This window comes from Macrobrachium nipponense, chromosome 2, assembly GCF_015104395.2.
Source record: "Macrobrachium nipponense isolate FS-2020 chromosome 2, ASM1510439v2, whole genome shotgun sequence".
Taxonomy (NCBI): domain Eukaryota; kingdom Metazoa; phylum Arthropoda; class Malacostraca; order Decapoda; family Palaemonidae; genus Macrobrachium; species Macrobrachium nipponense.
The window spans coordinates 133,828,164-133,843,494 of NC_087201.1; the positions used below are offsets into that span (position 1 = coordinate 133,828,164).

General features: G+C 44.8%; 1 protein-coding gene across 2 annotated transcripts in view; it reads right to left on the bottom strand.

The window, feature by feature from the left end:
* The window catches only part of LOC135221004 (AP-3 complex subunit sigma-1-like), a 100,915-nt gene that overhangs the window by 84,539 nt on the left and 1,045 nt on the right, over positions 1 to 15,331 (bottom strand). The gene's annotated exons all lie outside the window — the stretch shown is intronic.

Consider the following 15,331-nt stretch of genomic DNA (forward strand, 5'->3'; position numbering starts at 1 on the left):
AGACCACGACGTGACTAGACCATTGACCATACAAATGAGGGCAACGAAGTAAAATCAAACCACCTGGCGTAGCCTACCAAAAGTATCCCACTTAGACTAAGCTAATGGAAGGGAGATCCGCCGCAGGCGGTCAACCCCACAACCATAACACCAATTAAAAACTCCCCTAAACCATTAAAGGATAGGATGAGCGCTACCTCCTGCCCCCAAAACAGTGTCTGCAGCGACGTATGGTCCGAGCGAGTAACAATTTTCGTATGTTGCTTTCACCTCCCGCAGGTAGTGTGAAGCGAACACCGAATTGCTTCGCCAATAAGTGGCGCCCAAAATATCTTTGATTGCCATATTTTTGTGAAAAGCCACCGAAGTAGCAATAGCCCTCAACTCGTGGGCTTTCACTTTCAGAAGCTCCATGTCACTTTCACTACACTTTTCATGGGCTTCCTTAACCGTACTTCTTAAGAAGAACGCCAGTGCGTTCTTCGACATCGGAAGATCTGGTTTTTTCACAGAGCACCACAAGTTCTCCGAAGAACCTCTGCATGCTCTGGTTCTCTGCAAATAAAACTTGAGAGCCCTGACAGGACACAGGACTCTCTCAGCTTCAGTCCCACTAGCTCCGACAACCCTTTGATCTCGAACGTCCTCGGCCAAGGGTTGGAAGGGTTCTCGTTCTTTGCTAAGAACGTAGGACTTAAGGAACAAACTGCACTATGATCCTTGAACCCAATGTGCTTGCTTATGACTTGAATTTCGCTAACCCTCTTCGCCGTCGCCAGAGCGGTTAGGAAAATGGTCTTCTTAGTAAGATTCCTAAGCGAGGCTAAATGGAGCGGTTCAAATTGACTCGACATGAGAAACTTAAGTACCACGTCTAAGTTCCACGATGGTACTTTCGGTTGGAGAACTTTCACAGTCTCAAATGATCTAATGAGATCATGAATGTCTCTATCATTCGTTTAGCATAAGTCCGAGTCCTCTATGCCTGAAGACCACAGAAAGCACGCTTCTGTAGCCTTTAATCGTGGGAACGGCTAGTTTCGCTTCTTTCCTAAGGTGAAGAAAAGAAGGAAATCTGCTATCTGGCTCACAGAGGTTGAGGTGGAGGAAATGCCCTTCCTTCTGCACCAACTTCTAAAGACAGCCCACTTTGATTGGTAAACTGCGATTGAGGAGGGCCTCCTTGCGGTGGCAATTGCCGTTGCCACAGGTCTTGAAAAACCCCTCGCTCTGGCCAACTTCTTGATAATCTGAACGCAGTCAGACTCAGAGCGGGGAGGTTTTTGTGGTACCTCTCGAAGTGGGGCTGTCTGAGTAGATCTTTCCTTAGGGGCAGAGTCCTTGGAAAGTCTACCAGGAAGGACATCACCTCCGTGAACCAGTCGGCCGCTGGCCAGAAGGGGGCGATGAGGGTCATCCTCGCTCCTTCTGATGCAGCGAACTTCCTCATTACTTCACCGAGGATTGTGAATGGGGGAAAAGCGTAAATGTCTAGTCCCGACCAATTCCACAGTAGGGCGTCTACTGCCACTGCTCCCGGGTCCAGAACTGGGGAGCAATACAGCGGAAGTCTCTTCGTTCGGGAAGTTGCGAAAACGTCCACATGAGGACGTCCCCACAGCTTCCATAGCGCCTGGCATATTTCCTGATGAAGGGTCCATTCCGTCGGCAGAAGCTGTCCTTGCCGACTGAGAAGGTCCGCTCGCACGTTTTCCACGCCTGACACAAATTTTGTCAGAATCGTGACGTTTTGCGACTTCGCCCAAATCAGGATATTCTTCGCGATGGCGAACAGAGAAGGAGAGTGAGTTCCCCCCTGTTTCCTGAGGTATGCCAAGGCTGTGGTGTTGTCCGAGTTTATCTGAACCACTTTGTTGGAGACTTCCTCTTGGAAGAACCTTAGAGCAAGGTAAACCGCTGAAAGTTCTTTTAGATTGATGTGCCAGGACACCTGTTCCCCTCTCCAGGTGCCTGACACTTCTCTCCCTCCCAGTGTTGCTCCCCCAACCCGTGGAGGACGCGTCGGAGAACAACACTAGGTCGGGTTCCGAAGCTTGAGCGAAAGTCCTTCCGCAAGCCGTTCTTTTGGATTCCCAACCCCACCATTTGAGGTGCTTTTTGCACATTCTTCCGTCAAAAACAAGACCTCTTCTAGATCCTGTTTGCGTGACCAATTGCTTGAGAGGATGAACTGAAGTGGTCGGAGGTGCAACCTTCCCAGAGAAACAAACTTCTCCAGTGAGGAAATGGTCCCCACGTCAGACTCATCCATTCCCTCACCGAGCATGTTTCCTTCCCTAGAAAGGCTGACACTTTGTCTAGGCTTGAAGTTGTCGCCCCTGGGACGGAAAAGCCCGAAAAGCCACTGAGTCCATCTGAATCCCCAGATAGACTAAGGATTGAGAAGGAGTCAGATGCGACTTTTCGAGATTCACCAGAAGTCCCAGGGACCTCGCTAACGACAGAGTCGTGTGAATGGTCCTTCAGACACCGGTCTTGCGATGAGGCTCGAATAAGCCAGTCGTCTAGGTAGAGAGAGATCCTATTTCCGCAAGATGGAGCCACCTCGCAACGTTCTTCATAAGAACGGTGAACACCATCGGCGCCGTGCTGAGACCGAAGCAGAGTGCCCTGAATTGGAAAACCTTCCCTTTCAGGACAAACCGCAGGTATTTTCTTGATCGGGGATGGAGGGGGGGGACGTGAAAGTATGCGTTCTGAAGGTCTAAAGAGACCATCCAATCCCCCGGTCTTAAGGCTGCAAGCACGGATTGAGGTGTCTCCATCTTGAACTTCTGCTTGGTAACGAAGCGATTTAGACTGCTGACATCCAGAACGGGGCGCCACCCCCCTGACTGCTTCGGCACTAGGAACAGACGGTTGTAAAACCCCGGAGCAACTCCGGTCGAAGACCTGTTCCACCGCCTGCTTCTCGATCATTTGATCTAGTAGATCGTGAAGCACTTTCTGCTTTTTCTCCCTGATACGAAGGAGACAAATCCTTTGGTGGTCGAAGACAGCGGGGGTAACATCAGGAAAGGAATTCTGTACCCCTTCTTGACGATGTCCAGAGACCAAGCGTCGGCACCTCTCTCTTCCCATGCTTTCGCGAAATGTAGAAGTCTGGCTCCTACCGGTGGCTGAAGGACTTCCCTCTCACTTCTTGCTCTTGGAAGGAGCGGAAGTCTTGCCTCTGAAAGAGCCTCTTCCTTGAGGGGCTGGCTTCGAGGAAGAAGCAGATCGAAAGGGCTTCGATTTCTTCAAAGCAGAGGACCCAGAAGACGAAGTAGTTGTAGGCTTCCTAGAAGACTGTGCCAGAAGGTCTTGGGTTGCTTTCTCCTGGAGACTGGCAGCTATGTCCTTTACCATAGACTGGGGGAAGAGATGTTCTGAGAAAGGAGCGAAAAGAAGATCCGCTTTTTGCGCTGGTGAGACCGACTTTGCAGTAAAATTGCAAAAAAGTGCTCTCTTCTTAAGCAGTCCCGTGCTGAAATGAGCAGCCAATTCCTCAGAACCATCCCTGACGGCCTTGTCCATGCAAGACAATACACTGGACAGCTCCCCCAGACTGATGGAATCAGAACTCCTGGACCTGGCATCCCAATACTCCTCGGCACCAGTCAAGAAAATTAAAGACCTCTAGTGTCCTGAAGAGGCCTTTAAGGTGAAAAGTCTAACTCACTATGCGTCCAAGAGACCTTAGAGGAAGACAGAAAAGATCTTCTGGCGGCATCCACAATACTACCAAAGTCTCCTTGAGCTGAGGCTGGAAGCTTAACTCCGACGTTTTCTCCCGTCTCATACCACATACCAGCTTTGCCACAAAGTCTTGAAGGTGGTAAAGCGAAAGAAGTCTTGCCTGAAGCTTTCCTCTTTTCCATCCAATCATGGACCTTTCGAAAAGCTTGCTTTGTAGAAAGCGACTTCTTCATCTTCACAAAGCCCGAGATCTTAGTAGCTTTGGATGACGAAAACTGAGAGGGAGGAGTACGTGGAGCTTCAGGTTGGAAAGTGTCTGCAAAGACTGACTGTAGCAAACGAGTCAAAACCTTGTAGTCCGTCGAAACTGGAGCCAACTGCTGTTCTTCGTCCACTTCGACGAAAGCGTCACTAATTTCCTCTTCAGACACTGGAGAAGTCGGAGGAAGTAAGGAAGAGTCACGAGCTTTCTCAAAAGAGAAAGAGTGGCGAACAGGAAAGAGTTCCCGCTTGCCGCTTGCGCTTGCGGAGGTGGTAAACTGACGTCCGTAGGCGCGCGCTTGGCGTCCGAAGCCAATCTACTGGCGCCGACTGAAGCGCGCTTGACAGCAACAGGTGTACACCTGGCGTCCACTGGCGCGCGCCGAGCGTCCACTAAAACGCGCTGAACGTCCACTGGCGCTCGCCTTAACCTTGCAAACCGAAATCACGCTCGGCGTCCACTAAAGCGCGCTTGACTTTCACAGAAGCGCGCTCAGCATCTAAAGAAACGCGCTTCTTATCAACAAGTTTCGTAGCAGCGGAAACAACCGCTTCACGAGAGCGAGAAACGAATTTCTCGCCTCCTCTAGAAAGTTGCTGGGGAGCAGAACTAACTCTAGAGGGAGACTCAAACGGAGAGAGAGACGAGCGAGGAGAGGGAGAGGGAGAACACCTCGACCTCTTCACAGGAAGAACAGTCTCTCTCGAAGAAAAAACATCTCGAAGTTGCTGCTGAAGAGACTGGAGAATCTTGCTTGTAGGTGAAGCCTCCTTTTCTGGGGAGGGGCTGATCCTGTGAGCAGGCGAGTGGCGAGGGGACGCCTTCTTCCTACTCCCAGGAACCGCCACTTCACACACCTTAGAGCGACTGCGGCGCTCGAAAGAAACATCTAGGAAAGACTCCGCCTCCGAATAATCCTTACGCTTCTTCTGCGGAGGAAAAGCAGCAAACGCACTATCAGGCGACGAGCAAAGTTCCGGAGAACAACTTGGACGTGAAGCGTCCCGAACGCGAGCCGTCCTTTTCAGCGGACGTGATGCGGTATGAGAGCTCCACCCCTTGCGGAGGAAGCTTCAGAAGAAGAAAAGCACTCCTTGAGAAGACGTGCACGCGCACGCTCCTTGGCAGTCTGGGTAGGTTCGTCAGAAGCTGCCGAAGGCACGCCAGATCGGTGGGGGTTCCTCGTAACCCTCCTTCGACTTTCGACATGCTCTCTCCCTGTAACCATGGAGTCAAGCAGAGGTCTAGGTCTAGAGGCAGAATGAGGCCGATCTGACGCACCCTCCACTACACAAGGGGCACTTTCACTGCACTTCTCTTCACTTTTGCTCTCCAGAGCTAACACTTTTGATTCTAAGTTACGAATCGATTCAAGAATTAGCGATAAAGTATTACCTTCTACCGACACTGTTTCAGGGGCCGGAGGCAACACTACAGGGGTAGGAGCATAATCTACAGAAGGAGGGTTAGCAGGAGAATCATTAAAATCTTGCCTACCTGAAACACTCCTGGAGGAAGACCTCCTTAACCTATCTCGCTCAAGTTTCTTAAGATAGGTTTCATACGCCTTCCATTCCGACTCTGTTAATCTTTCACACTCCTTACAACGACTTTCAAACGTACATTCATTCCCCCTGCAAACCTTACAAACAGAATGTGGGTCTACTGAAGCTTTCAGTAGCCTACCTCTACATTCGGACATAGAACAAAATCTAGCGCTAGCAGAACTAGACCCTGACATCTTGATCAAAGAAAAATCAATACCAAATTCAAATCAATCCAAAGTCAACGTGTGCCAAGCCACCGATCCAATTCAGATACCAAAGAAAAAACCAAAAGGGATACTCAAGTAGCTAGTAAGTTTCCAAAATCTGGACGGAGGTGCTGCAAACAGGTGTTTTCAGCACCGGCGACAGAAAAATTATGAATAGAAAATGGGAATGGTTCCTGATACCCGCCTCCCAGCGGCGGGAATGGGTACTAACCACCTGACTCCCACTGCGTGTGTCGTAAGTGTTTAAATTTCTGTCGGATTCGGAAAAATACAGCTATATATATATCTGACAGGTAAGTTTCATGAACAAAATATGCAGTATAGAATATACCCCAGTAAGCACAAGAGAAGACAGAATTCCATAACAATAAGAAAGGCATCCAGTCTTATATCTCTGACACTGAAAATACCAAAGCACTGGATTACTTTTGGGTACTTGTAATACAGCAGAGTACAGTACAGGTAGTCCCCGGTTATCAGCGGAGTCGTTTAGTGGCAATCCAGTTTTATGGAGTGTGTCTAGTGCCATAAAATTGGCAATTTATGGCACCATAATGCGCTGAGCTCCGGTTATCGGTGCGATAAGGCACCGATAACAGAGTTATGGCGCATAACATAACTAACAGGGGCCCCATTAACCGGTTATCAGCACCATAAGTGCCATCAATCACCCTGTTTTGGTTAATGGTGGTTTTCACTTATCAGCACCCTGCCAAGAACGGAATTCCCACCGATAACCGGGGACTGCCTGTAATAAGAAAAAATGATCAAGTAAACAAGAAAATATTCACTATATACACCTACTAGGCTTCCATGACCATGATCAAGCATTTTCAAGATTTAGCAAGAAAGCCTCAAAATAAAATGTACAATGTATTCAAGCCAATTGCATTTTCGAAGGCAGGCTACATATTATCATGCATTTGAATATGCAATTAATAACCAAGCACATTTCTCATAGATGCTGAGCTAAAATGATGACATATTTAGTTGAATTCCCTTTTCACCTCTGAAGAATTGCTGTTTGTAATGTTAGGTATGACATTTGCATAGTACATAGTATTCAAGTTAGGATCTAAGTATTATAAGAATTTAACTTTGAGACCGATTATTAAAATCTTTGCTTCTCTTGCATTTCAAAATATAACATTTTTCTAAGATCACATGTTAGTTTGCTCTGCAACATAAATTGTATAGTGTAACTATTTTTTGAACTCAAAAGAGCATAGTTATAATAAATAAATATATTAGTCCAAGATAGGTAACTCAATATCTGAAAATCATAACACCCCGTAGTTTAGGCTACCCTATCCCACAATCAAGGCATTGACATGCCCTTAAAAATGTGATGTCAATTTGGTTTAAAACATTGTAGGCTACCTTTTAATTGCTATTGGGTAACCTAGGCAATTGTATTACCAAACTTATCCAAACAAACCAATCACTAACTTATCTACCAATGGCTTGACCTTTAGGTTGGCCTAGGATAGTAGAATACACAAATCACAACATGACTTAAATTTTGGGATCGTAATGCAATGACCTTGCAAAGATAAGGCAAGGCTACGTTAGGTGGGAGTTTTTGGGTTAAGGCTAGCTAGTAGATGACTAGTCAAGTACTTAGGTGTTGCTTGTATTAAAGGAATATTTGATAACGGTCTAATGGGGAATACACAAAATCAAATATTATAGTGCCAAAGGTTGTATGATGAGATGACACTGTTTTTCCCTCATGGGAAGTGAAGTTATTAAGCAAGATATGGTTACAACAGTTACTTTTTAATGATAGAAGGTTTTTTTTAAATTTTTCACATGAACCTTAGATCTTTTGCAGATCTTTGGCTCCCTCTGTAAGGTCATGTTGGAACTCAGGTGAATATCAAGTATGCATGGTCTCTTTCTCCCTATTGTCTTCCCACCCCAGTTTATAATTAAATGTCTGACATAACAAGTTATCCATTATCTGTCAAAAAGACTTCAGTTTTCCTAATCAGTGGTTTATGCATTATTTGACTCCTCCCACATTTCTTTCCTTGCCAGCATTCAGTAACAGTGGTTATTTCTGAAGTATTTTAAGATATGAAAAAATATTAAGATATAAAAAAACTTCATATAGGAGAATTTATACTAGTTTCCAATCATTATTAAGTACTTTAGCTGAAGTGGCTTTAATGCTCACATATAACTTCCACTGAACTTGAAACCCATTGGTGTTACATAATGTTAAAAAGCTACTTTGAGAGATTTAGTACATACCGTATGTTGAAACCACAATTTTCAGTTGGTATAATTTCAGAAGACATCAATGATGATAAGTGAGCCTTACTCACTTTGTTAGTACTAACATCCAAAGAAGCACACCTAATCATTCCAGCCTCAAGAGCATACAAGACTGTCATATACATAATCATTAAAGCAAGCATTAAGAATAAGGTTGGGTTAAGTCAAATGGCCAAGGCCAGGTATGAAGTGATGACCTGTCAATAGCGCAATACATGTACACTTTTCTGCCCTTTGGGGACAGTCATGAATGACAACAAAAGTATGTAAGGTGATATTGATTTTTCTATGGCTGTCACCATTCTAGGGCAGGTAAGAATGGGGGTTCTGAAGCCCCACTCACATTCAGGTAGAACTCTGCACCCTACGTATGTTAAAATTGTGAGATTACGGTAGGATGTATCCCTGTTTTCACATTATCTCCGGCACCAAAGTTGGGTTAGGCCACATTAAAAAAACATATGGGTAAAACTGAAGACTACTACCCAAGTCTTTTGTTATGTTTAAGATAAATTATGTTTATGTTATTTACCGTCTAAGTTTTTACATTCACCCTCAACGGGCTGGTACTAAACACTGCGCCAATTTTGTACGTAAACTGGTAGTTACTGAACCAAATAAGTTTGGAGTTGTCCTCAGTTTCACCACCACAAGTTACATTGCACCTGTTTCACTGTTTTTGTTTACCCCAAGACTTCCCAGTTTACCATTAGGGTAACAGTATTAGAATGGAAATTAACAAGTAAAACTGAAAATTACTGCTGTGCCTCTCGTTTGTTAACTACCAGTCACGTACAATAAGAATAAAATAGAATATAGGATTTAAGCCAAAGGCCAAGTGCTGGGACCTATAAGGTCATTCAGCCCTGAAAGGAAAATTGATAATCAGTAAGGAGGTTTGAAAGGTGTAACTGGAGGAAAACCTCAGAGTTGCACTATGAAACAATTGTTAAAAGAGGGTGGAAAGTCAGATGGAATTAAGAGAATGTGACTAGAGGTATAGTGAAAGAATGAAAGAGGTTGCAGCTAGGAGCCAAAGGTATGCTGCAAAGACACTTAAGTAATGCCTGCAGTACACCGCATGAGGTGGACTGATGGCACTACTCCCCTACGGGAATGTGCAATAAGGGTGCCTTGTTTAGTACCAGTACCTTAGGGATGAATGTAAATGCATAAACAAATTACAGCAAATATCATAAACATAACAAGACAAACAAACACAAACTTAAAGAAAAGGCAGTATACTTAAATATCCCAGTTGGTGACTGGCAGGAACCAGGCTGCGGTATTACCTAGTCTCCATTTTACTGAATTTCATTCAAAACCCTTTGGAAAATGATATTGTTATGATACAATAAAGTTTTATGCATACTTACCTGGCAGGTATATATATAGCTGTATTTTCTGAAGTCCGACAGAATTTAAAAAACTTCCGACACACGCAGTGGTCGGCCAGGGGGTGGTTTAGTACCCATTCCCGCCGCTGGGAGGCGGGTATCAGGAACCATTCCCATTTTCTATTCATAATTTTTATTTCCACTGTCCCCTGAGGGAGGTGGGTGGGTACTTGATATATATATATCTGCAGTTAAGTATGAACAAACTTTATTGTATCATAACAATATCATTTTGCTCATGAACTTACCTGTCAGATATATATATATAGTTGAACCCCACCGTTGGAGGTGGGAAGGGCGGAATAGAAGGATTTTGGGACACAAATGCATGCAGATGATTTACATCTTGGTTCCACCTGTTAGCATAGCCGACTTCGTGATTACTGTCACCCAGTCTGCTTCTGCTTTACTAGAGTTGCCAGCCGAGGTAGAGACCTATGAAGCTGGTGCACTCCAGATGATCTGTCAACGGGGGCGTGACCACAATGTGACTAGACCATATTGACCATACCATGAGGGCTAAGAAGTAAATAAATAAATATATATATAATTATATATATCACCACCTGACCAACCTAGCCAAAGTTAATGTGTGTTAACTAAGGCTTCAGAGTTAAGAAGTCGCCGTTGTCAGCGACTCCACAACTAAATTAAGAGCTCTTCCTAACCATTTTCTACAGGATAAGGATGAGTAGTACTTCTTGCCCCAAGATTGTGTCTGCAGACACGTATGGCCCTAGCGAGCACAGATCTCATATGCCATCTTCACATCTCGCAGGGAGTTGTGTAAGTGAACCCAGAGTTGGCTTCTGCTAAAACATGGTACTCAGGATGTTGCTGAGTGCCATGCTCTGTTGAAATGCTTCCGAGGACCGCGCCCTCACCTCGTGAGCATTCAGATAAAAAGCTTTCAAATCTTTGTGTAAACACAATGAAGAGCATTTTTTTTGAAAGAAACTCCTTAACCCTAAAACCAGGGTGTACTTCGATATGGGCAAGTCTGGTCTTTTTCGGAACACTGCAGATTGCCCCGACTGACTTCGACTTTCTTGATTTTAAGTAAGTATAAAACTTGTTGAGAGACCTGACAGGGCACAGGACTCTCTCTGGCTCCTGCCCACTAACTTGTGCCATCCTTGCTTCCAAGATCCTGGCCCAAGGACAAAAAGGGTTTCCATTCTTAGGCCATAACGAAAGGCTTAGAGAGCACACCTCCTTGTGTTCTCTAAAGCCAAAACTTGTGACGATGGCTTAAAATCTCACTAACCCTCTTTGTCGTATCTAGGGTGGTTAGAAGAAGGCCTTCCTGATCACATACAAGAAGTTAACAGGCAGGAGAGGTTCGAATGCTTTGACATCACGAACTTCAGACTACGTCTAAGTTCCATATTGAAAGCTTCGATCCGGAAATGCACAGTCTGTACTAAAGTCAGGTGAACGACCAGTTGACCAGTCAGACGAATCAAGGACAGCAAGGCTGTACCCTGAAGACCAAAAGGCACTATTCTTAGCTGAAGGATGAGTGTCCTGGACTGCCTGGGCGATTCAATCAAAGCAAACCTTGGGGTGTATCAACGCAACCCACGTCGTCCGCAATCGACTTCGTCAATAAGAAACTCAGGCTACTATATGTCGCCTGATCTCGCACCGAGTGTCTGACTCCGACGAAAAAACAAAGGCGGAGGCAAAAAGTAGATGGTGAGCTAGAATCGAGATTCCACAGACCTCAATGATCGTGAAGGTCTTTGTTGTTTGACAGATGCAAATCTGTCAAACAACATTCTCTGTTGTCTGTTCGCACTGGCAGAATTTCAAACTCTTGGCAAACGCTAGACCACTGTAGTTCAGGTGATCTCCCCCACGTTTCCCCGTGGCGCTGGTACTTGGAACTATTCCCTGTTTTCCTCAGATTTTTCTCTGAACCCTGTCTCCTGAGGGGAGGAGGGTGGGAATTTAATTATATATACCTGCCAGGTAAGTATGCATAAAACTTTATTGTATCATAACAATATCATTTTTATGCATGACACTTACCTGGCAGGTATATATATAGCTGATTGACACATTTGGAGGTGGGTCACAGACAGCAACATCGTCATAATTCAAAATTTAACTAATTTTTAAAATTATTTATTAAGTTCCTTACCTGCTAGGTAGCTGACTTCGTAGGTCCTGCCTCTTAGCCTGCTAAACCTTAGTAGCTCTCAACTAGGATGTGACCTGTTTGTTGAGAAAGCTAATAACAAGGGTCTGACAACTGGACGGGACCAATTTGTTGACAGGAAACCCTAGCCCTCTCTTACCAGGGGCATTCATGCTAGGATAAGTTAGACCACCTGAACCACACACAAAGCTAACGTAACACATTACACTTCACATACTGAAGAGGAATAATAACCCTCTCAGACAACCATAAAAAGAAACACAACTTAATTAAAATACCTAGCATGTTAGTAATCTATCGTTGCTGCCGTCGATCGAGACGATTCGTACGGACTTTTGCAATCCTGTAACGAACCTCTAGATATCGTTACATTCTACGCCTGTTGTTATAATAGGCTCTTTCTCGTAAACTCGAGCAGGGACCGAGAGAAGATACTTCTTAAGATATGAGAGAGCTGTGGAATATCAGAGTTGATGTGGACCACTGGTTCCAAAAACTCGTTTCGAGGACTGGAGGGACGACCGAATTGCATTTACTTCTTTCAGATTAAGATCCAGGACATCTGAAACACTATCCAGATGTCCGGCACCTTCTTTCTATCATGACGCACTGAGAGATGTTCAGAATAATTCCTAGATCTTGAATAATATTTCAGTTTCCCGGTAGGAAAAAAAACTGTGGTCTGAATTGCAGTCTATTCGGGGAAACAAACTTCTTCAGGAAGGAAATGGTCCCCAGCAAGCTCATCCATTCCCTCCCCGAGTATGCTTACTTCCCTATAAGGCTGCGCTTTGCCTAAGCAGGAGAGCATATAAAAGTGCAATGTTGCGGTAGACTCGTAGTTCTATACCGTGCGGTAACGAGCACCGAAAGGATTAAGAGATAACTCTGTTGAACATAGTAAGGCAAAACTAATGCAACGTTTATTCATTCACGTAAGAAATCCCCTCAATCTTAGGCTAAAGTCCGTGATTGTAGGACAGAGATACAGTTAGTCAGTCAATCCCGCAGGAGAGACGTAACCGCCAGCACAGAGATACGGTTAGTCAGTCAATCCCGCAGGAGAGAGAGACGTAACCTACAGCGCACGATCTGTTACTGGTGGCTCGGTTGGAACTTGGACAGTCAGACACAGCAGCAGCCAGCAGCTTACGAACGTCGTCTCTTAACTTTATGTCTGGGTTGCCAGCTACCCTATTCTAACGAAGAAATAGGTTCCGTTATTTTTTGAACCAAAAGAGACTCTCAAGCTGGTATATTTAAGCGAAACAGAAAACGCTAAATCTATAGATGCGTTTGTGTCGTCAGAACACTACCATACAACGGTAAAAGATAAATCGGAAACTCCTGGAAGGCTGCAGGGAGTGACGATTAAATGTCCTTAAAATAGTAGACAATAGACCTCTCGGTTGCCATCCGAAGAGGTAACTACAGCAAGCGTGTATGACTTGAACCAACCAGTAGTAAAATAACGCAAGGCAAAAAATTTTATTATATCACAATAAAGTTTGTTCATACTTACCTGGCAGACATATATATAGCTGAATTCGGAAATACAGCTACATACAATATCTGACAGGCAAGTTTCATGAACAAAACTTAGAGAATCGAAGCAGACATCTCAAGCTTCTTAAGATACTGGACATAAGCGTTCATTGACGTAGTCTACAAGTCTATTTCTTGTACGAGTCTGCGAATGAGGAAGGAGAGCTCTTCCGAACCTTGTCCTTATTCGCTTACGCAATATCAAGTTAATGAGATGTTTGTCAATGAGAACTAACCCATTAACGGTACAGAGAGATATTTTGTCAATGAGGGGAGACCCACTTACTTGACAAAACGATAGTATATTGTCAATGGGGGAAAGTCACTGAATTGACAAAACGTAATCCAGGAAGTCGAGCCTTTTATTTTTCGATTCCCGTCTCAAACAAGGAAGGGACAAGAATCCTGTTAAGAGACTGGGCTTACGGTAGGTAGAACGACGATGCTCAATCGGCATGGAAGTCTCGACTAGAAACTAACAAAATCTATCATCTGAAAAACCCTTTCAGATGGTCTAAAAGCTTTAAATTTATTGGCAGTATGGCAAAGGAAGTCTTGTCTTGCGCTTTCCTGAAGAGCGTCCTTTTGATGAGTGCCTTTGCAAGAATCCTACTGAACGTTGCCGAAAATCCTGACGTTCAGGACGTCGAGCCTTTACATAACCCGTAACTGTCTTATCTCAAAGTCTTGACTGAGGTAGAGAAAACGAGATCTTCCCTTGAGCTTTCCTTAACTCCATCCACCTTTGCGAAAAGCAATATAATATTGACAGAGACCTCTTGAATTCACTGAAACCCGAGGTCCTTGCTGGGTTTCGAAGACGAAGTTCTGTTCACTTTTTTGAGGCTCAAATCTTAAACAAGAGCTTGAAGAGTTCAACAGAAACGTTCTGGTGCGCGCTCGGCGTCCACTGGCGAGACGCTCGGTCGTCTGTGCGCTCTCCGGCGTCCACTGACGAGGACGCTCGGCGGCCACTGGCGAGGACGCTCGGCGTCCACTGGTGAGTGCGTCCATCCGAGCGTCCTGTTCAAGCCGATCGTCCAAATAAGCGTGCAGAAAAGCGTCACGCTCCTGACAGGCGTCAAACAAGCGAGAGAAACTGCCTTCTTTTTCCTATTCTTGGTGGAAAGAAGTACACGTGATCAGGCAACTTTCGCCTTCTTACTTCTCACTGAAAACACATAACGAGGAGAAGGGACGTGAAGGCTCCTCTTCTATAAAGCTTCTTAGAGGGCGCGAGTCCTTCCGAGAGCTCCAACCCTTGTGCGAGGACGCCTCGGAGGACGAGAACAATCCTTCAGGATTCGTGCATGTGCACGCACTTTGGCAGTCTGGGGATTTTCATCAGAAACTGCCGAAGGCACGCCAGATCGGTGGGGTTCCCTGTAACCCTCCTTCGGCTTTCGACATGCCCTCTCCCTTGGTTCTGGGAGTTCGACAGAGGTCTAGACCTAGAGGCGTTATAAGGCCGATCTGACGCACCCTCCACTACACAAGGGGCACTGTCACTGCACTTAGCCACTTCACTATTGCTCTCTAAAGCAAACACTTTCGATTCTAAGTTACGAATCGAAATAGTATAAGAGAAAGGGCAATAACCTCTACAGACACTGTTTTAGGGCCCCGAAGGCAAAACATTACAGGGTTAGGCGTAACAAAAACAGAAGTAGAACTCTTCACAACAATGAAGGAGAGCGATCACCTCTCGCAGACATAGTCATAACCCGTAGGCCATACTACAGCGTTAGGCAAAATAAAGTCTACCGGAAGGTTAGCAGTATCACTACCCTGACTTTCGTAATTGATTAATTGCGTACATACTAAACAAACTTTTTCCTTACGGAATTAGACACGTTTACTGATTAATTGCGTACATACGAATCATACTTTTTCCTTACGGAAATAGACATGTTTACTGATTAATTGCGCCCCCCAAGTGCGGAACTACCGAAGCTTTCGGTAGCCACACCCTATCTTTGCAGACAACACCCTCTGAAACTAGCCTAACTAGATTCAGATATCTTATGCAAAAATGAATCAAATTCAAATCAATTTAAGATAGCGTATGCCTAGCCACAAATCCAAGTAAATAAATTAAAAGACAATTAGGTGGGGTACTTAGCGACAAATGAAGTTTCCAAAAATCCTAAGCCGGAGGTACTGAAAACAGGGTGTTTTCAGTACCGGCGACAGAAAATTTATGAATAGAA